The sequence below is a fragment of the Giraffa tippelskirchi genome, chromosome 1 (assembly GCF_054371585.1).
Source record: "Giraffa tippelskirchi isolate mGirTip1 chromosome 1, T2T-mGirTip1v1.2.pri, whole genome shotgun sequence".
NCBI lineage: Eukaryota > Metazoa > Chordata > Mammalia > Artiodactyla > Giraffidae > Giraffa > Giraffa tippelskirchi.
In genome coordinates this window covers 113,455,534-113,479,235 of record NC_137275.1, presented here as the reverse complement: position 1 = coordinate 113,479,235, position 23,702 = coordinate 113,455,534, and the positions used below count along the sequence as shown (strand labels likewise).

The 23,702-nt window shown below is 36.5% G+C and overlaps 1 long non-coding RNA gene across 1 annotated transcript in view; it reads right to left on the bottom strand.

Annotated features, from left to right (window-relative positions):
• LOC145507165 (uncharacterized) overlaps positions 1–23,483 on the bottom strand; it is a 73,240-nt gene extending 49,757 nt beyond the window's left edge. The window contains exons 1-2 of the long non-coding RNA XR_014054626.1: positions 23,260–23,483; positions 18,461–18,504 (exon numbers count right to left, since the gene is read on the bottom strand). This is a non-coding gene — a long non-coding RNA (uncharacterized LOC145507165). The remainder of the gene's footprint in view (positions 1–18,460; positions 18,505–23,259) is intronic.
• Positions 23,484–23,702: the final 219 nt, after the last annotated feature.

Sequence of the window (23,702 nt, the reverse complement as noted above, 5' to 3'; positions counted from 1 at the left end):
ATCTATAGTTCCTCAGAATATTGCTAATTTATAATTAAAATCCCTGATAAGATTTTAATTATAAATTAAATCCTGTTATCACTCAAAATAAAATAACAGTACAAACCACATATCTTCTGCTTTGCTTTGTTAAAATTCTATTAGAGAAGAAAAATAAGCAGAATATACAGTCTTTTTCCAAGGGCTCCTCTACTGATTTCAGCCCTGCACACCTGTGGTCATATCCAGAGCTTGGTCAGATACTGCCACTATTCCAACCTCATTCCAACCAAGTATTGACCATTGACTGGTCCCTTTCTTTTGCTAAGATTGCATAATTCATTATTTCCATAACTGCTGCCAGTATTACAGGTTTTCCTGATGCTCTGTCTTCATTTCATTGTTTTAGAAGAATTCTGAAATCTTTAGACAGGCATATTATTGCTGTTGGAGAATACACAAGAAGTCAGATTTTAAATGCTTCAAATTCTTCATTCAGTCCCAAATTGTCTGGAAAAATCTACATTTCTGTGGTCAACTTGCTGCCTTGCACTCCACAATAACTGTTTCCAACTTTTTCTACTCACTTTAAGTTTTAGACCATTATTTTAAAGAAGATGACCTTGCCTCATATCATAGAGAAGAGAAGTCAGCACATGGTATATCCCTCAGATTCCAAGTATAAAACAAGACTCCCACCTAATCCAGTTCCCACTCTACCCACACCAACCCTCCTTTTCCTCTATGTGTCATGGAAGGTATGACCTCCATCTACGCATGGATCCCTTTCCTTCTGACTTTCTCACGAACCTCAAACTGCCAGTTTCATGTTGTCTTCATTCTCTTTGTCCTCTGGATCATCACAAAACACTGAGGTTTAAATGCTGATAAGACTACACGGTAAAACAAAATACATATACACACTCCTCAGTCAAGGTTCTCAAACGAGTCTTCAGTACTGCTCATCTCCAATTCATTATTTTCCATACACATTTTAACCTATTCCGTCTTACACCTTCTTAAAATAACCACCATCTTCATTGGTTAGCTTTCCCTCTGATTTCTCAGCAGAATTTAGCAACTGACTACACACAGTCTTCAAAAATCACTTAAATTCCAGGATACCATACTTAAACTTCTCTGCCAAGTTCTCAGCCTCTGGCTCCTAGGCAGGGATTATCTTATGTGGAAGACTTGCATGATGGAGTTTCTCTACTCTCTCCTGCTGTTTCCAGTCGTTCCTTTCGCCTCAGTTACCTCTTCACACTGATTGAAAATACTCCACAGGAAGAAAGGAAGATCATCTCAATGAGAATAAGCAAAGTTTATTTATTTAGAACTTGCTATAGAAAGTGAGTCAGCTACTGTCGCTCTTTATCTATTATGAATAATTCTGTTCTGGACATTCATGTACAAGTTTTTGTTTGTACATATGTTATCAGTTCTTTTGGGTATATATCCAAGGGTGAGATTGTTGGATTATATAGTTTTTCTATGTTTAACTTATAGAGGAACTGCCACAATGGTTATAGCAATTTATATTCCTAACAGCATTATATAAAGGTTCCAATATTTCTACATTCTTACAAATACCTGTTATTATAGCCATAGTAGTGGATGTTAAATGGTATCTTACAGTGATTTTGATTACATTTATCTAATGATTAAACATGCTGAGCATCTTTTTCATGTACTCATTGACCATGTGTCTATCTTCTTTAGAGAACTGTCTATCCAAATCCTTTGCACATTTTTTTTCAATTAACTTACTTGTCTTTTAATAGTTAAGATGTAAAGTTCAGTTCAGTTCAGTAGCTCAGTCGTGTCCAACTCAATGAGACCCCATGGACTGCAGCATGCCAGGCTTCCCTGTCCATCACCAACTCCTGGAGCTTACTCAAACTCATTTCCATTGAGTCGGTGATGCCATCCAACCATCTCATCCTCTGTCATCCCCTTCTCCTCCTCCCTTCAATCTTTCGCAGTATCAGGGTCTTTTCCAATGAGTCAGCTCTTTGCATCAGGTGGCCAAAGTATTGGAGTTTCAGCTTCAACATCAGTCCTTCCAATGAACACTCAGGACTGACCTCCTTTAGGATGGACTGGTTGGATCTCCTTGCAATCCAAGGGACTCTCAAAAGTCTTCTCCAACACCACAGCTCAAAAGCATCAATTCTTTAGCGCTCAGTTTTCTTTATGGTCCAGCTCTCACATCCATACTTTTATATATTTGAATACATAGCCCTCATCAGATATATGATTTGCAAATTAGTTTCTTCCATTCTATTAGTTGTCCTTTCATTTTCTCAGTGTTATCTTTTGAGCACAAAAGTTTTTAGTTTTGGTAAAGTTCAATTTGTCTGTTTTTTTTTCCTTTGGTTGCTTGTGCTTTATATGTTATATTAAAATACCATTGACTAATCCAAGGTCACAAATAGTTACTTTATATTTACATTTATATTTCCTTCCAAGAGTTTTATAGTTTTGTCTTTTATATTTATGCCTATGATATTTAGAGTTAAATGTTGTATATGGTGTGAGGAAGGGGTTCAACTTCTTTTGCATAAGGATATCCAAATTCTCTAATACCATTTGTTGAAATTGCTATTTTTCACTCACTGAATTACCTTAGCACTACTGGCACTACTGTCAAAAATCTGTAGACCACAAATGTAAGAATTTATTTCTGGACTTTCAGTTCTGTTTCATTGATCTGTATGTCACTCCTTGAATTAATCCTATAATAGTCCTGTTGATTATTTTAATATTGTAGCATGTTTTTAAATCAGAATGTGTGAGTTCTCCAATTTTGTAGTTCTTCAAGGTTATTTTGGTTATTCTAGTTCCCTTGAATTCCCATATAAATTTTAACATTAGCTTGTCATTTTCTGCAAAAAGTCAGCTGTGACTTGGATAACAGTATGTTTTATCTGTAGATCAATGTGAAAAGTATCACCATCTTTTTTTTTTTAATTAATGAATTAGTTTTTGGACTGTGTTGGCTCTTTGTTGCTTCAGGTGAGCTTTCTCTAATTGTGATGAGTGAACTTCTCATTGCAGTGGCTTCTCTTGTGGAGCATGGATTCTAGGTGTGCAGGCTTCAATAGATGTGGCTTGCAGCCTCAGTTGTTGTGGCACAGGGGCTTCACTGTACCTATCATATGCTAAGTCACATACACACACAAAAATCAATAATTTTAAAAGACTGAAATCATGAAGCAACTGTTCCAACCACAATGGTATGAGACTAGAAATCAACTACAAGAAGGAAAAAAAAAATGCAAGAAACCATAAGCACATGTAGCTAAACAATATGTGACTAAGCAACCACCGTTTAGTCATTGTTGAAATCAAAGAGGAAATTAAAAAATACCTTGAGACAGAGAAGATGGAAATGTAATGATCCAAAATCTGGGACATAGCAAAAGCAATTCAAAGAGGGAAGTTTACAGTGATACAAGCCTACTTCAGAATCAAGAAAAATCTCAAGTAAACAATGTAACATTATACCTGAAGGAATTAGAAGAACCCAAAATTAGTTGAAAAAAATGAAGAATAAAAAAGAATAAAGATTAGGGTAGAAATAAATGAAATAGAGACAAAAATTTTTAAATTAAAAAGACAAGTACACCATTCCATGTTCGATGCATGAGACAAGGGCTCAGGGCCGGGGCAATGGGATGACCCAGAGGGATGGGATGGGGAGGGAGGTGGGTGGGGGGTCCAGGAAGGGGAACACATGTAAACCCATGGCTGATTCATGTCAATGTATGGCAAAAACTATTACAATATTGTAAAGTAATTAGCCCCCAACTAAAATAAATAAATTTATAAAAAAAAAAAAAAAGGCAAGTAAAACAGATTTTTTTTTAAAAAAATAATAAACATTTAGCCAGGCTCATGAAGGAAAAAAACAAAAAAATTAAAGAGGGCCCAAATAAATAAAATTAGAAATGACAAGGGAGCAGATACAACCAACACCACAGACAGAAATACAAAGACTCATAAGAAATTACTATGTACAATGATACTCCAATAAAATGGACAACATGGAAGAAATGTATAAATACCTAGAAATGTACAGTCTCCTAAGACTAACTAAATTATGAAAAAATAGAAAACATGAGCAAACTAATTACCAGTAATCAAATTTATCAGTAATCAAAAAACTCCCAACAAACAAAATCTAGGACCAGAGGGCTTCACAGGTGAATTCTACCCAACAGTTGAATAAGAGTTAACACCTTTCTTCTCATAGTAATCTAAAAAACTGAAGAAGGAACACTGAAACTCAGTTTATGAAGCCATAGTATTCATACACTGATACTAAAATCAGAAAAAGACACCCAAAATAAAATAATTATCAATTTCACTAAAGAACACAGATGCAAAAATTCTCAACATAATATTAGCAAACCAAATCCAACAATCTATTAAAAGGATCACACATCATGATCAAGCAGGATTTATCACAGAGATGTTTCTATATCCACAAATAAATCAATATGATAAAACTGCATTAACATATTGAATAAAAATTATTTTTCAAAAGGTGGAGTAAGAGTTTTTGACAAAGTGCAGTATATATTTTTAATTAAAAGTTTCAAAAGAGTGGGAATAGGAAGAACATACCTATGCATAATAAAGATCATATATGACAAAAGTAGAGCCAACATCATCCTTAACAGTGAAAAGCTGAAAGCATTTCCTCTAAGATCAGGAACAAGAAAAAATTGCCCACTCTTGCTAATGTAATTCAACATAGTATTAAAAGTCCTAGCCACAACATTCAGACAAGAAAAGGAAATAAAAGGATTCTGATTTGGAAAGAAAGAAATCATCCACTGCTTGTGGATGAGATGATGCTATATACCAGTAGTCCCCAGCCATTGTGACACATGGGATGGGTTTTGTGGAAGACAATTTATCCATGGACTTGAGGTGGGAGGTTTCAAAATGATTCAAGTGCATTACATTTATTGTGCACTTTATTTCTATTATTATTATGTATAAAAATAAAGCTCCACCTCAGATCATCAGGAATTAGGTCCCAGAGGTTGGGGACCCATGCTATATGCAGAATTCTAAGGATATCATGAAAACTACTAGAACTCATCAATGAATTCAATAAAGTAGCAGGATACAAATTACACAGAAGTCTATTGCATTCCTATGGGCTAGTAGAAAGAGAAATTAAGGATACAATCCTATTTACAATTCCATCAAGAATAAACTACCTATGAATAAATGCAAGTAAGGAGGTAAAATCTAAATTCAGGAAACTATTAGACATTGATTAAAAAAAAGTAAAGATTAATACAAATGAAAGATATACCATGTTCATGAACTGGAAGAATTAGTATTGTTAAAGTTACCACATTACCCAAGGAAATCTACAGAGTCAATTCAATTCCCATCAAAATACCAATCATTTTTCAAATAATTCTAAAAGTTCTATGGAAACGTGAGAAACCCTAAATAGCCAAAACAATCTTGAGAGAGAAGAAAAAGCTTGTGGTATCATGGTCCCTGATTTCAAGCTGTATTATAAAGATACAGTAATCAAAACAGTATAGTACTGGCACAAAAACAGACACATAGACCAATGGAACTGAATTGTGAGGCCAGAAATAAAACTCATGCACGTATGGCCAGTTAATCTACAACAAAGGAGGCAAGGGCTACAATTGGGTAAAGAGAGCCACTTCAACAATTTAGGAGAACTAGACAGCTATATGCAAAAGAATATACTACTTTTTAAATATACTACAGTCAAAAAAAAATAAAAAGAATAATTATTCTCAAAAAAAAAAACAACTATTTTTGACATCATATAAAAAATTGACTCAAATGCATTAAAAACTTAAGTGTAAGGTCTGAAATCATAAAACTCCTAGAAGAATAAATAAATGGTATGCTCTTTGACATCAGTCTTAGCCATATTTTTTTGGATGTGTCTCCTCAGGCAAATGCAACAAAATGAAAAATAAACAAATGGAACCATATCAAACTAAAAGGATTTTGCACAGTGTAGGAAACTATCAACAAGTCAAAAAATATATTTTGGGGAGAAGATATTTTTCAAAGGATAATGCAATAAAGAGTACTATCCAAAATATACAAAGAATTCATACAAGTTAACATCAAAAACAAAGAAAAACAAATAACCTGATTGAAAAATAGGCAGAGGACCTGAATACACATTTTGCAGAAGACATACATATAGCCACACACATATGAAATGATTCTCAACAATCTCCAATCATCAGGGAAATGCAAATCCAAACCACAAAGAAATTTTACTCCTAAGTGAAAATTAGTTATATTTTGCCCTACCATATATTTAAAATTCATTGCTTTTGTTGTTGTTCAGTCACTCAGTTGTGTCTGACTATTTGTGACCCAATGGACTGCAAATGCCAGGCTACCCTGTCCTTCACTATCTCCTGGAGTTTGTCAATCTCAAGTCCATTGAGTCAATGATGCCATCCAACCATCTCATCCTCTGTTGCCCCTTCTCCTCCTGCCCTCAGTCTTTCCCAGCATCAGGGTCTTCTCCAATGAGTCAGCTTTTTGCATCATGTGGCCAAAGTATTGAAGCTTCAGCCTCAGCATCAGTCCTTCCAATGAATATTCAGGGTTGATTTCCTTTAGGGTTGACTAGTTTGATTTCCTTGCTGTCCAAGGGACTTTCAAGAGTCTTCTCCAGCACCACAGTTCAAAAGCATCAATTCTTTCATGCTCAGCCTTTTTTATTGTCCAGCTCTCACATCTGCTGGGTTTGATCCCTGGTTTGGGAAGATCCCCTGGAGAAGAGAATGGTTACCCGCTCCAGTATGGCTTGGAGAATTCCATGGACTGTCTAGACCATGGGGTCGCAAAGAGTCAGACACAACTGAGTGACTTTCACTCTCACATCTGTACATGACTACTGGAAAAACCATAGCTTTGACTATATGGACTTTGTAGACAAAGTAATTTCTCTGCTTTTCAACACACTATCTAGGATTGTCATTGCTTTTCTTCCAAGGAACAAGCATCTTTTAATTTCATGGCTGCAGTCACCGTCCATGGTTATTTTGGAGCCCAAGAAGTCTGTCACTGTTTCCATTGTTTCTCCATCTACTTGCCATGAGTGACGGGACTGGATGCCATGAATGTTGAGTTTTAAGCCAACTTTTTCACTCTCCTCTTTCACCTTCATAAAGATGGTCTTTAGTTCCTCTTCACTTTCTGCCATAAGAGTGGTGTCATCTGCATATCTGAGGTTACTGGTATTTCTCCCGGCAGTCTTGACTCCAGCTTGTGCTTCATCCAGCCTGATATTTCTCATGATGCACTCTGCATGTAAGTTTAATAAGCAGGGTGACAATATACAGCCTTGATGTACTCCTTTCCCAATTTGGAACCAGTTCATTGTTCAATGTCCAGTTCTAACTGCTGCTTCTTGACGTGCATACAGATTTCTCAGGAGGCAGGTAAGATCATCTGGTATTCCTATCTTTTTACAAATTTTCCACAGTTTGTTGTGCTCTACACAGTCAAAGGCTTTAGCGTACTCAATGTAGCAGAAGTAGATGTTTTTTTCTGGTATTCTCTAGCTTTTCCTATGATCCAACAGATACTGGCAATTTGATCTTGGGTTCCTCTGCCTTTTCTAAATCTACTTGTCCATCTGGAATTTCTCAGTTCACATACTGTTGAAGCCTGGCTTGAAGTATTTTGAGCATTGCTACCATGTGAAATGAGTGCAATTGTGCAGTAGTTTGAACATTCTTCAGCATTGCCCTTCTTTGAATTGGAATGAAAATTGACCTTTTCCAGTCCTGTGGCCATTGCTGACTTTTCCAAATTTGCTGGCATATTGAGTGCAGCACTTTAAGAGCATCATCTTTTAGGATTTGAAATCACTTCTTGACCTGTATACAGGTTTCCTAGGAGGCAGGTAAGGTGGCCTGATATTCCCATCTCTTTAAGAATGTTTCATAGTTTGTTGTGATCCACACAATCAAAGGCTTTAGTATAGTCAATGAAGCAGAAGTAAATGTTTTTCTGAAAATCCCTTGCTTTTTCCATGATCCAATGGATGCTGGCAATTTGATCTCTGGTTCCTCTGCCTTTTCTAAATCCATTGCATTCTAAGTCTAATGCATTGCTAACTACTTAGCAATAGTCTAAAATACTAAGATTAGTACTATTCTAGTACTAAACTGTCTTATAGTACTAAGATTCCTCAGGACCATTTTTAAACATTGAATTATACAAATAGAAAGCCCAGAGATAAATCCATGCACCTACGGACACTTTATCTTTGACAAAGGAGGCAAGAATATACAATGGAGAAAAGACAATCTCTTTAACAAGTGGTGCTGGGAAAACTGGTCAACCACTTGTAAAAGAATGAAACTAGAACACTTTCTAACATCATACACAAAAATAAACTCAAAATGGATTAAAGATCTAAATGTAAGACCAGAAACTACAAAACTCCTAGAGGAAAACATAGGCAAAACACTCTCTGATGTAAATCATAGCAGGATCCTGTATTACACACCTCCCACAGTAATGGAAATAAAAGCAAAAATAAACAAATGGGACCTAATTAAAATTAAAAGCTTTTGCACAACAAAGGAAACTATAAACAAGGTGAAAAGACAGCCTTCAGAATGGGAGAAAATAATAGCAAATGAAGCAACTGACAAAGAATTAATCTCAAAAATATACAAGCAACTCCTGCAGCTCAATTCCAGAAAAATAGGGGACCCAATCAAAAAATGGGCCAAAGAACTAAACAGACATTTCTCCAAAGAAGACATACTGATGGCTAACAAACACATGAAAAGATGCTCAACATCACTCATTATTAGAGAAATGCAAATCAAAAGCACAATGAGGTACCATCTCACACCGGTCAGAATGGCTGCTATCAAAATGTCTAAAAACAATAAATGCTGAAGAGGGTGCGAAGCAAAAGGAACCCTCTTACACTGTTGGTGGGAATGCAAACTAGTACAGCCACTATGGAGAACAGTGTGGAGATTCCTTAAAAAACTCTAAATAGAACTGCCATATGACTGAGTAATCCCACTGCTGGGCATACACACCAAGGAAACCAGAATTGAAAGAGACACATGTACCCCAATGTTCATTGCAAAACTGTTTATGATGGCCAGGACATGGAAGCAACCTAGATGTCCATTGGCAGACAAATGGATAAGAAAGCTGTGGTACATATATACAATGGAATACTACTCAGCTATTAAAAAGAATACATTTGAATCAGTTCTAATGAGGTAGATGAAACCAGAGCCTATTGTACAGAGCGAAGTAAGTCAGAAAGAAAAACACCAATACAGTATATTAATGCATATATGTGGAATTTAGAAAGATGGTAATGATGACCATATATGCGAGACACTAGAATCACAATTTTGGAATTTTATGCTCCATGTATAGTTATTATAAAATATTAGCTATATTTTCCTGTGTTGTGCCATATATCCTTGTAGTTTTTCTATACGTGATAGTTTGTACCTCTTAACTCCTTATCCCCATCTTGCCCTTCTCTGCTTCCCTGTCCTCATTGGTAATCACTAGTTTAGTCTCTTTATCTGTGAGCCTGTTTTGTTGTTGTTATATTCGCTAGTTTGTTGTATTTTTTAGGTTCTACATATAAGTGATATCATATAAAGAAAAGACGAAGTGTTTGTCTTTCTCTGGACAAATTTATTAGTTAGATAAAATTAAGATTTGGGTCCTGATATCTTTGATTTGATCCCAATAACTTTCTTAGCAGGTGTAAGAATCAGGATCAATATTCAAAATATTTTTAAAAATAGTTAAGACTACCAGTGTGGGTCATTGAGTAAATAAAGTTTATTAGATGAAAAATAATTTAACATAAAAACCTCTTTAATAGCATAAATTCATACTTTTAAAGAAATACAGTGCTGTATTTATATTGAAAGGTAAGTAAATATGAAGTTACTTTCAGCACTGAAAAACCCTAGTAACTTTTCATAATTAATTGGCTATAAAAATAAATTAAGAATGAGTAAATTGGTTTTCTGGATAGCATTTCTTATTACATGTTTCTTTCTCCTTTGTTCCCAAATATAGATCTTCTCTATCTAACTTCACTGAGTCTGTCAGAAGAAGACTGAAGGAAAAGATACCCACCCACATAATACTGTGATTGTTTAGAAGTTCCTGTATGAAAAGGAGTTGTTTGAAAGCACCTGCTATAGTTTATTAGTTTCACCTGGATTCTCTTCTGCCTGGTTCTCTTGTAGGGAAAAAATAGCAAATTCAAATGAAATTCCAGTCTGAAGTATAATTATTTGCTTGCATAGCAAAATTCTTTTATCTTTTTCTGCACATTGTTATTCTTACTTGGTTTAAGAAGAAAAGCCACTTAATGTTTTAGAACTTTATAACAGTAAAATATGCATACGTTTAAAACTGTTATTTCCTAGTCATTATTTTCCAAAGGTATTAAAATTACTTTGTATATGTATGAATGTTTTTTTAAAAAATCCTAAATTTGAGATCAATTGCAGAATAAGGAGAAAATAATTAGTTCATTACTTATATAGAAACACTAAGAAATAAACTGTTAATTGCTTCCAGTTTTATGTAATAGGCTTTAATGTTTGTGAACGTATTTTTTTACTTTGAATATAATATCCATTTAAACTTGTAAAAGAAAATCTGAAATACTAATTGTAGTTCATTTTATATTACAACCAAAGTGTTCATTTCTGAACCTGTTCTTCAACATGTCATCATAAGAAGCCAGTGTTTGATTTCTTTTGAAATTCTGTTTAATGCCCTTTTTCTTCATTTGTATAGATAGCTTCTTAGAAAGGCCAACTTGGAAGCGACATTTAAAATACACTTATGCCAATGAAGTGTCAATCAGAGAAATGTTTATGAGTGCACCTCACTCTGCTGAGCTTTATATTGGTACTATTCAACTTATAGTGGTGAGACATGTAAATAAAAAATCAGAAGGAATTTAATAATATGATATCTCAAGAAAGGCACTATCCTAGGTCTGAACTGTATTGATAATTAGTTGTTCTCAAGTTGTTAAGTATGCTTTAAATTTGTATTTATTCAAAGACTGTTAGCTCAGTGACATATTTTACAATAAGTTAATTCTAGATATGAAGCTTACCTATTCATGTCTTGACATAAATTTTACTTTGTAAACATTCTAGAATGGGAGAATCCATTAATCTTTAACCCCTATTTTGCCAAAATAGAAGATTGAGATTTATATATAAAAAATTTAAAACAGAAATTCTGATATGAAAATTTGTCTCCCTTTCATAGCTTATTCACAGTGTTTCGGGGGCTAGAAGGTGCTTATTAATATTACTGTTATTAAATTTACACACAAAATGTTTTATGAACATGTTATTTCATTATTTAAATTGTATATTTGAGGGAAACTCTAAATGATTTTTCAATGAATTATAATTCCTTCACACAAGTTCATTTAAGTAGAAACATAAGCTATTAATGATGATATTTATGTTTAAAACTTATATGTACTTGTTTATGTAATTTGTACAAAAAAAGAAAAGATTCATACAGTTCAGATACATCTCATGGAATATAAGCCACACTTCTGCAAGTACAGATTCTCACATTCACAGAAAAAGTTGAAAACCAGCCATAATTAAATGGTTATAGATGTCTACATATACAACCTCAGTAATTGTTTAATAAAACACTCAGTGATTTGGGTGTCTAGTAGTTGTCCTTACTTGTATAAGTTACAAGTGTTGAACATAGCATGGTAGAATGGTTCTTGATACTTGTCTCTTTTTTCATTGTTCCTTTTCATTGGGACATTTATGACTGACCATACCCTGCCAATGGAGATCTTATACTTAATTCAAGATTATCAGAGGGAAAGGCAAAGTTTCTCTCAAAATTTATAAAAATCTCAACTAGTGGTATTTATGTTGAAGCTGGTGTACTAGAACAAGTCTGTGGCAATAGAGCCATATTTTATTATTTACTGGCAAGATGAAGGAGGAACCACAGGAATGTCAAATACATGTACTTTAAACTCTACATTCCCTGTGATTTGGTGTTCGTTTTATTTTTTAACTTAAAAGTTCTTTGCAATTTCTAATATTTTCAGAAGACAGAAAATTTATACAGTTTAATCAAGATGGCTAAGGAGACCAGAAGTAACTGCGCCACCTCAATTTAGGGTCATTGGTGAGTCAGTGAAGTGGAACAGATAGAGAGCAGTGTATGAAAGAAGAGTTGCAAATGTTAACCTCTTCCTTCTTGGTTCAGTCCTTTCTAACCTGTGAAATCAGTAGGGCTTTGGTCCCTTCATCATTTTCACTCTCCTTCACAGATCCAGTGCTAGAATAAGTGGGCACAAAGCTTAAGGGTGCACCCAAAAGCTCAGTAAGCAAGATAAGTAGCACCATTTTAAACACCATTTCTGAAAATATTAAACACCAAAAAAAAAAAAATGCATAATGAACAAAATATCAAGCTTTTAGATGAAAACAGGATAAGCTGAGCAGTGTCAGAGCCTGAGGAGAAAGATAATAATTCTAGTCCTGTCAGTAACTAGAACCTGGTTTTAGCACATTGAGGACTGAACTCCAGCCCTCTGGGTCTTTCCTTTGTTCTTACTTCACCAAATGACTTCACTCTATAAACTCCAGATCTATATTCCATCTTCCATTCTTGGCTTCTACCTGGCCCAAATGATCATGGAAAGAATCCTTGTCTCTAACCAAAGCTTCTTTTTATATCTAAGCTCTCATCCTACTATAAAATCATGTAACTGGATTCCAAAGAGTCTTGATAAGTGATAGTGTGACTGAAAATTTGAAGCTCTGGATCCTGTCAACTGCTCTGCAGAAAAGTCCTAACAACCTCCTCTGGAAGTTTGTCATCTGATTGTACACTAAGAATCCACAAGAACTATTAACACCTTCTCCTGACCCTACACTTTAAGGATTATTACAATTCTCTGTTTTTGCAAGTTCTCTTAATACCTTTGAGAGAAGAAAATGGCAAGTCAGTCCAGTATTTTTGCTTGGGAAATCCCATGGATAAAGGAGCCTGGAGGGCTACAGTCCACGGGGTCACAAAAGAGTCAGACACAACTTAGTGAGTCAACAACAGCAACATAACACCTTATATCAACTGTTTTGTGGCATTTACTATGGAACTGGCCATATAATCTTCAAAGTTTTTAACTCAGTATTGAGTAAGAGCAAAGAATATTTTAGTATAAATTCATTTTATTTTTCTAGTTTTAATGTAATGTTTTAATGTAATGCTATTTTCTTCTTTCTGGTGCATTGTACACAAAGCTTCTGTGTTTCATAACTGGAAATGTTATGCTTAACTAAATATGACTTGTATAAACTGAGCCATAGGTGTCATGAAAAGTTCAAATACTATATAAGTAAACCAAAACAAAATATTTCCAATTTTTCAGCATCTGGAGAAATCTTTTAATATTAACTTTGAAAAATGAAAAAGTTCTAAATTTGCAGTCCGATTTTTAAAAATTGTGTTTTCATTTGACCACTCTTTCCTATGAGGAGATTTTGGATGACTGTTATTCAAACTGTAATTTTTGGAGTCCTGTTTTTGGAATGTCTGACACCTTCTTTCTTTTTTTCTTATTACCTAGGTTTAATTAGTAAGGAAGGGAGAGAAGGAAGCAGAAAAGGAGAGGTTCAGCCTCTGCAAACTTGTTTCCCCAATACCTTATGGAATTAAGCATCATTTTGCTATTTTTATCGTTTGAAAGTTATTATTTTTATTATTCTTACTTTATTTATTTATTTATTTTTATTTCTGGGCCTTGCTGCATAGCATGTGGGACCTGAGTTCCCCCACCAGGGATCAAATCCATGCCCCTGTGCTGGAAGCCCAGAGTCTGAACCACTGGACCACCAGGGAGTCCAAATTTTGCCCATTTGTAGATGAGGAAACAGGAACTAAGGAAACAAGAGTAACCTAAAAACACACAGCTAATAATTAACACAGCTGATGAACTTCCCTGGTGGTCAGTGGTTAAGATTCTGTGCCTCTACAGGTTCAATCCTGATCAGGGAATTAAGGTCTTGCATGTCAGGCTAGTAAGGCCAAAAATAAACAATAAATAAATAAATTTTAAAAATTAAAAAAATAATAATATAGTTGGAATACAAAGCCATGTCCTTGCCAAAACGTGCTCTGAAGCACTAGGACATAAGAGGAGTTTTAAACTATTTATCAAAATCAAAGCCACACATTTTATAATGTGGAATAAAAATGTTTCCTGATCTGCAACTGAAAATTGAAGAAAAAATTCTGGTCCATGGGTTTATGCCTCTAAAACCAAGCAGGACATTCTTGGGTACAAATATTTTCCATGTCTCCTGTTTCTTGTTTGTAGAAAAAAAACTTGAGCATACTAGACCTTCCCTGGGTACCAAAGGGCAGATTCAAACGGTTGCTAATCAGGGAAGTGAGAGAATGCTAAAACAAAGGAGGAGAAATCAAGAAATAATAGAGCAGTCATGGGGGCATAGTCCTGGTTTCTCCTGAAGTAATATGAATAATTATATCTTTTAATTCTTATTTAGGAACTGAGACCCCCACTCAAGTGGAGGTTGGTAACTTCAGGCTGAGCACCAGATTCCTGGAGCTCCGCCCTGTTACCTCACCACCAACCAATTAAAAGATAGTCACATACCCTAGAACCCTCACTCCAAATTTTTCATGTAAAATCTCCTCCCAGAAAGCCATCAGGGAGTATGAATTTTTTGAGCACACGTCACTCATTCTCCATTCTCCTTGGTTAGCCCTGCAACAAAACTTTCTCTGCTCTGAAATTCAATGTTTTGGTTTCTTTGGCCTCCTTATTTACACTGAGGCAGATCAGGGTAGTGATCACCACTTCAGCTTACTTAATCAGAGACCTGTGTATTTATCTCTCTATATAACTCATGCTTAATTAAACAAAACTTGACTTCATTCACTCCCTATTTTTTCTCCTCTCCATTCAAGGACTTTTGTAAATTGCTCAGTTTACTTTTTAGAGAGAAAAAGTACCTGCATAAAATAAGATTCATGTCAATGTATGGCAAAAACTATTACAATATTGTAAAGTAATTAGCCCCCAACTAAAGTAAATAAATTTATAAAAAAATAAAATAAAATAAAATTCTTTGTTTATCATCATATTTAAACAATATTTTAGCTATTATAAAAATAATTGTATCAAGGGACTTCCCTAGTGGTCGTTAAGAACTTGCCTGCCAACACAGGGGACATTTGCTTGATCCGTGGTCCAGAAACTAAGCTCCCACACACCACAGAGCGACTAAGCCCATTTGTCACAACTACTGAGTCCGTGCATAAGAGCCTGTGAACTGTAACAAGAGAAGCTACCACAAGAAGAAGCACATGTACCACAACTAGAGAGTACTCCCCACTCATTGCAACTAGAGAAAGCCCACTCTCAGCAACAAAGTCTGGGCACTGCAACAAAGACCCAGCACAGCCAAAAAAAAAAGTATATTGTATCAAAGTGAGACAGAATGGAAAAGGCAAGGCACAACCTTTACATGAATGGTGTAGCCATAGAGGATATGACAAAAGCTTGTTAGAACCAACTAGGTCCAAGACGGCAGGATATTCAACTTCCAGGGGACCTTTAGCCTCATTATAATACATTGTAATACATTAGCGTAAGCTAAATAACACAGCTACAGTCACCATAGCAGTGCCCTGGTCATTCATAAAAGTCCAAAAAGTGGGCAGTGGTCCAATTCCTGGAAATCTCCACCTCTTCTCCAAAATAGTTGGAATAGTCTTCCCACTCATTAACCTATGAAATTACCCAGCCCATAAAAATTAACCACCCCATATTTTGGGAGCTCTCACCTTCTGAGATGGCCACACCCTCTCTGTGAAGTGTGTTTCCTCTAGTGTTGTTCTTGCCTTTTGAGACAGACCACATTCTATTTATGGTATATGTGTCTCTCTGCTGCTAAGTTGCTTCAGTCGTGTCCGACTCTGTGCGACCCCATAGATGGCAGCCCACCAGGCTCCGCTGTCCCTGGGATTCTCCAGGCAAGAATACTGGAGTGGGTTGCCATTTCCTTCTCCAGTGCATGAAAGGGAAAAGTGAAAGTGAAGTCGCTCAGTCGTATCCGATTCCTAGCAACCCCGTGGGCTGCAGCCTACCAGACTCCTCCGTCCATGGGATTTTCCAGGCAAGAGTACTGGAGTGGGATGCCATTGCCTTCTCCATGTGTCTCTCTAAGTAAATCCAATTCTTACCTATCACTTTGCCCTTCACTGAATTCTTTCCACAGTGAGACATCAAGAACCTAAGTGTTGTTAAGTCCTGACACCAGGTGTGTGAATTCAATTAAAAGAGTCTGTCTTTGAAATGTTTGTCTCCCAGGGCTGCTCTTGGCTTCTGAGACGGACTGCATTCTAACTATGTATTGTGCATTTATGTAAATAAGCCTGCTTTCACTTACAATGCCTCACTATGAGCAGTGCTTCTTGCCCATCTCAACCTCACAAATAAATGCCTTTTTTTCACCTTTTCTACCCCCTTCATCTCCCTACTTCCCCAGTCTACCTAGGTAGTCCCTCAAGTACCAAGTTCCTTAGCATTAAGAACCTCCTCACCATCTTTGCATTCAGGCTTGACAACTTTTATCCTGGATTTTAACTAAACTCACTCCTCAAATTCCACTGTATCTCCATGCCTCCAGTCACTGCCTCAGGGGAGGCCTCAAGGAGCTGGAGTGGAGGTGGGGCCCAAGTCTAGGAGGCATGGTAGATCCACCCACTCACCCACCTAGAAGTGAACTGATCCAAAGAGATGATTGACTTTTTTTTTTTCTTTTTCTAAGAACTTTTCAAATTTCATGAGATGGTCTCAAAATACTTTCTTATTGTAAATGTGTTCTTTGCCGGGTACTGTGACATATGCCTTACATTATTTTCTCATTTAATGATTACAGTGTGAATAGTATTATTTCTCACTTTGTGACAAAAAACAACAACTGAATCGCAGCAATTAATTTGGCAAGGACATATAGCTAGTTAAGTGACACAGTTGATGCACACCCAGTTTTGTCAGATATTCTTACCTCTTGATTTGTGTTTAATCTGTTTTTCCTGTTACAATGCTTGAATCAATGAGCACCTGTTTTTTCTCATTTAAAAAGTTTGGAATATGTCATCAAATATGAATAAATGTGACCATATAAAATATGAAAAATATAAGATACTTTGAAATAGAAGCAGAGGGAAGCATAGGTTGCAGTTGGCATATGATGAAGCAGCAGTAGGCAGTGCAGCTTAGCGACAGAGTATCATACCAGTGAGTATGCCAATAATGTATAAGTATATTCAAATTATTATAGACTCAGCTTTTACACTTCTAATTGAGGAAAACAACTTCTTACTTATCAGATTGCTCTCAGAGTTTAATTAAATCGATGACATGAAAGCTCCTTAGTAATCCTTGACACATACTAGACTATTCTAGAAAAGATTTCTCTTGAATTGAGTCTTCTAAAGGAGCAAAAATTAGTCCCAAGAAAGAAGTGAGGAAAGAATAATCTAAGCAGTGAGTGGTTTGTGTAGAGGAAGGAGAGCATGACACCTCTGTTTAAAATATAAATAAATAAAAGCCAAACACTTTAAGAGACAGATGAAGATGATGAGGTATGAAGGGCTCTGAATGGTAAGTTAAAGGTGGAGCATTTTTTCCTGAAGTATAGTTAATGGGAAATCAGAGTTCTGAGAACTTTCTGTCTTACAATGTCTTTTGTCTATTCTGATAGTACTCAGGGTGTAGAATTCTGTATTATTTTGAAATAATAATTCTATTTTAAATAAAATTATTTAATTAATTCTAAATAATATTTCTATATTTTTGAAATAATATATTATTACATATTTTAACATTTTCACTGTGAAATATATTATGGTATCTGAAATTTGTTTTAAAATATATCAGCATAGGCAATACTTTATAAATATGACTTTTGAAGTCAGTACTGTATATGGAATTGGTCAATTGGCTCAATAAGGAATTCACATTCAGGAATGGTCTGCTGTCATTGTAATAGGAACACTCAAGCTCAAACCAAGGGGACACTCAAGACTTCAAATCTTTGGCTTTAAATCTTCCCTTTGCAGTGTTTGCCAGAAAGAAAGAAAAAAAAAAGTCTCCCTCATTTCTCACATTGGATTTCACTTTATTTTTGCTCAACTGTTGTTAGTATGGTATAGGGAGCTTTGCAAGATGGTGTTCTCTAATGTTTTGACTGAGCTTTAGTTAGTCAGATATTGTGAACCAGTGTCTCAAGGCCATATGGCAATCAAAAATGCCCTTGCCCTTTTCCAAATGTAATACTGGGCCTAATACATATTCCTGAATCTGAGAGCAAAACGGGAATAACTATCTTACCTTCATGTACCTGATGATATGCTCCACCAAAGAATGGACGAAATCTAAGAAAGAGGAAAAAACATGGGATTCAGGCAACAATAGACCAAAACATACAGACATATGATGAAAGATAAAATAGAATTCTTAGGGTAATGGAAAAGGCCAGGATGACAGTTATACATCTCACCAGGAAAAAAAAAAACAACACAAAACTTCAGTCCACAGGGGTCAGAGGATAGAGGGCTTTGGGAGGGATTGCTGCAAGAAAAATGATGTAAACAAATTTATGTTGAGTTTGCTTTTACTGAGAGGATTGAGATTAGCAGATATGAGGCTGAAAGAAATACACAAAAAGTGCAGCAAGTGGGAAATTAGGTAATATTAATTATAGTCGAACAAAATCTGTGTGTCAGAGGAAGTATAATCATAAGCATGTAGGTGGTTCCACTGTGAATAACTATATTGGTCATATGAATCTATGAATCCAATTATTATATACAATAATTGGGTACCTCTAAGGAATAAAATATGTGCCTGCAGAGCTTGAGACCTAAATTTCTAGTTCATAATGGAATGATAACACAAAATATATGATATTAAACATCATAATATAATTATGGATACATAGTGGAATTATGGAGAAATAGGAAAGTACTATTACTTAGAAAAATAAATCATGCCTCAAGGAAATAGAAATTTGGGATACGATGACAAGAGCCAAGACACTTTTTTGATATAAGCTTTCTAGTTCTATTGGATTTAAAACTTCAATAAAGTTAGTAAAACATTCAATTATTAGTTGTGCAAAGTGATAAGAACATCATCATTTCATCTTTAATATAAAAATTTGTTCATAATTAATTCCCATTACATCCCTGAGTAGTAGACATCTCTTTTACAACATTACTCCTGAAATCTCATTCCACTGCTACAATGGACCTGCTCAAGCCCAGCGACCCCTCAGCTTTCTGTGCTCTGTGGTGCCTCCCAAAACAGAAATATAGATCAAAGGAACAAAATAGAAAGCCCAGAGATAAATCGACACGCCTATGGACACCTGATCTTTGACAAAGGAGGCAAGAATATACAATGGAGAAAAGACAATCTCTTTAACAAGTGGTGCTGGGAAAACTGGTCAACCACTTGTAAAAGAGTGAAACTAGAACACTTTCGAACACCATACACAAAAATAAACTCAAAATGAATTGAAGATCTAAACGTAAGACCAGAAACTATAAAACTCCTAGAGGAAAACATAGGCAAAACACTCTCTGACACAAATCACGGCAGGATCCTCTATGACCCACCTCCCAGAGTAATGGAAATAAAAGCAAAAATAAACAAATGGGATCCAATTAAAATTAAAAGCTTTTGCACAACAAAGGAAACTATAAGCAAGGTGAAAAGACAGCCTTCAGAATGGGAGAAAATAATAGCAAATGAAGCAATTTCAAAATTAATCTCAAAAATATACAAGCAACTCCTGCAGCTCAATTCCACAAAAATAGGTGACCCAATCAAAAAATGAGCCAAAGAACCAAACAGGCATTTCTCCAAAGAAGACATACAGATGGCTAACAAACACATGAAAAGATGCTCAACATCACTCATTATCAGAGAAACGCAAATCAAAACACAATGAGGTACCATCTTATGCCAGTCAGAATGGCTGCTATCTAATAGTCTACAAACAATAAATGGTGGAGAGGGTGTGGAGAAAAGGGAACCCTCTTATACTGTTGGTGGGAATGCAAACTAGTACAGCCACTATGGAGAACAGTGTGGAGATTCCTTAAAAACTCTAAATAGAACTGCCATACGACCCAGCAATCCCACTGCTGGGCGTACACACTGAGGAAACCAGAATTGAAAGAGGCACGTGTACCCCAATGTTCATCGCAGCACTGTTTATAATAGCTAGGACATGGAAGCAACCTAGATGTCCATTGGCAGATGAATGGATAAGAAAGCTGTGGTATATATACACAATGGAATATTACTCAGCCATAAAAAGAATACATTTGAATCAGTTCTAATGAGGTGGATGAAACTGGAGCCTATTGTACAGAATGAACTAAGTCAGAAAGAAAAACACCAATACAGTATACAAATGCATACATATGGAATTTAGAAAGATGGTAACGATTACCCTATATGTGAGACAGCAAAAGAGACAGAGATGTATAAAACAGTCTTTTGGACTCTGAGGGAGAAGGCAAGGGTGGGGTGATTTGGGAGAATAGCATTGAAACATGTATATTATCATATGTGAAACAGATCGCCAGTCCAGGTTTGATGCATGAGACAGGGTGCTCAGGGATGGTGCACAGGGATGACTCTGAGGGATAGCATGGGGAGGGAGGTGGGAAGGGGGTTCAGGATGGGGAACACATGTACACCCATGGCTGATTCATGTCAACGTATGGCAAAAACCACTACAATATTGTGAAGTAATTAGCCTCCAATTAAAATAAATAAATTTAAAAAAATAAAAATTAAAAAAAAAAGAACTAAGGCTGAAAAAAGGGCATGGCTTTCTGGGGGAGATACTGCAGGTATGAGATTTCAGGCTCTATCACCCAGATCCAATCCAATCCAGCCAGGTCAACAAACTTCCCATATTATCAGTGATGCCAGTCAATGAAGACAATAGCCTTTGGGTTTTCTTCCTCTGACTTAGGAGCATTTAGTATAAACTTCATTACAGTGTTGGGTACGTTTTATCCTTGGACAACTAGGATATATTGGGCCAATAAACATGAGATATCTAAAACTGATGTGTAATTTTTATCCTTGTTTAATTTTTCATCTTAATCTTCTAACTGCATTAAACACTCTAAGGAACTAGTTCCCATTTTATCACCACGGACTGGTTTCAGAGAAGACAGTTTTTCCACAAGCTGGGGTTGGGGGCATGACTCAAGAGCAGTACCTTTATTGTGCATTTTATTTCTATTATTATTGTATCAGCTCCACCTCAGATGATCAGGCATTAGACCCTAGAGTTTGCATACCTCAGCTCCAAGGAATTAAACTCTGCAAGAAGATAACATGGAGATTACTTCTGATTTTTTTATAGTCCATAATTCTCACATACAACATTAAATTCCACCTTAAATTTTCTTTTTTTAAATTTTAAATTAGTTTATTTATCTATTTTTTAACTTTACACTACTGTATTTGTTTTGCCATATATTGACATGAATCCATCATGGGTATACATGTGTTCCCCTTCCAGAACCCCCCCTCCCACCTCCCTCCCCATGCTATCCCTCCGGGTCATCCCAGTGCACCAGCCCCAAGCACCTTGTATCATGTGTCGAACCTGGACTGGAGATTCGTTTCACATATGATAATTTACATGCTTCAATGCCATTCTCCCGTATCATCCTGCCCTCACCCTCTCCCATAGAGTCCATAATACTGTTCTATTTATCTGTGTCTCTTTTGATGTCTTGCATACAGGGTTATCTTTATCCATTAACTAAATACCATATATATGTGTTAGTATACTATATTGGTGTTTTTCTTTCTAGCTTACTTCACTCTGTATAATAGGCTTCAGTTTCATTCACCTCATTAGAACTGATTTGAATGTAATTCTTTTTAATGGCTGAGTAATATTCCATTGTGTATATGTACTACAGCTTCCTTATCCATTCGTCTGCTGATGGGCATCTAGGCAGCTTCCATGTCCTGGCTATTATAAACAGTGCTGCAATGAACATTGGAGTACATGTGTCTCTTTCAATTCTGATTTCCTCAGTGTGTGCCCAGCAGTGGGATTGCTGGCTCATATGGCAGTTCTATTTCCAGTTTTTTAGGGAATCTCCACACTGTTATCCATAGTGGCTGTACTAGTTTGCATTCCAGCCAACAGAAATAGCATATTTAAATGCAGAAATATCTCCACACCAGCTCAGCAGAGTCCACAGGAGGAAAATATAATGAAAAAGCAGGCTATGGGTATATCTCTACACTGCTGGACCCAGAGACCCACATCCCAATCCACCAACATCGTTTTGTGTATCCAGACACCAAGAGGAAGAAACACAGACCTTGCCTGAGAAAGGCTCAGCCAGACTTAATACTGGGGTTGCTGAGCATGGTCACATGGTCACTGTGGACTCAGCCTCTCCTTCATGCTCACATCCTCTTTCCTCACAAAAACATACACAGTTCACTACAGAGAGCCCTCTGAGGGCACTTGTGTATACTAGAAACGGGCAATGGTAAAATGTGAAGAGAAGACACAGAAGTGGAAACATGCCTCTGGGGTGCTGTACAAATTACCAAAGACCGGAAGTTCTTGATACTTGGCATTTTTAAAAAAGCTTCTTAATATGTAAATGCAGAAAGGACATTTCCAGGAGAAAGGACAAAGGAATCATCCCATTGGGACAATCTGGTATCCATATGGGAAGGTAAATTGGATCCCTACCTCACAAAACACCACCAAACAAATTAGACTACATACTAAGAACCAACAATTGAAAGAAAAACTTGACAAAATTCAAACAATTTTTGATGAGGGAATATCTTTTCTTTAAATTGAGGTATTGCTGATTTACAATAATTTGTTTGTTTAAGGTGTACAGCAAAGTGATTCAGAGATTCAGCCTCTCAGGTGCTTCCTTGGACAAAATTCATTGCCTTTGGGAGGCCCCTGGGCCATGCCCTCTACTCAGAACAGCTAAGAATCCTGAATACGCAAAGCATCATGTGGTGGTCCTCCTGGGGGTTTTCAGACAGAATAAATTATTCTAACATGATACAAGAAACAAGCCCGGAGGTTAAGAGAGGATCTCCAAACTTACCTTCAAACCAGAGGCCTTGCTCCCTTGAATGTGGGTGTGTGAAACAGCGCTTGTGAAGGGAAGAGGTGTGTCGTGCATATTCTGTCTGCAGAGGATAAAGTGGTGTGTAGAGAGGACGTGCAGGCACGTCCCAGGACACTGAGCACACGGACATAGTGACGGGACTCTCAGCCTTGCTCTTGGGGTATCGGGCCTGTCTCCACCCCTGACACATGGTGAGCAGCTCACACGTGTCCTGGAGTATGGTCACATGACCTGGACCTGGCCAATCGGTGTGTTCCATCCTCCCTGGCCACCGTGATTGGCTCAGGACTGGGGTGGTGACCAATCGGGGCCCAGGGCCAGGCCTCAGGCTGGAATCAAGGGAAGAGGAGGAAGTTCCGCCAGAAGGGGTGTGGCCGGGTGAGGTCAGGCTACAGCAGTGGGAGGGGCGTGAGTTCAGC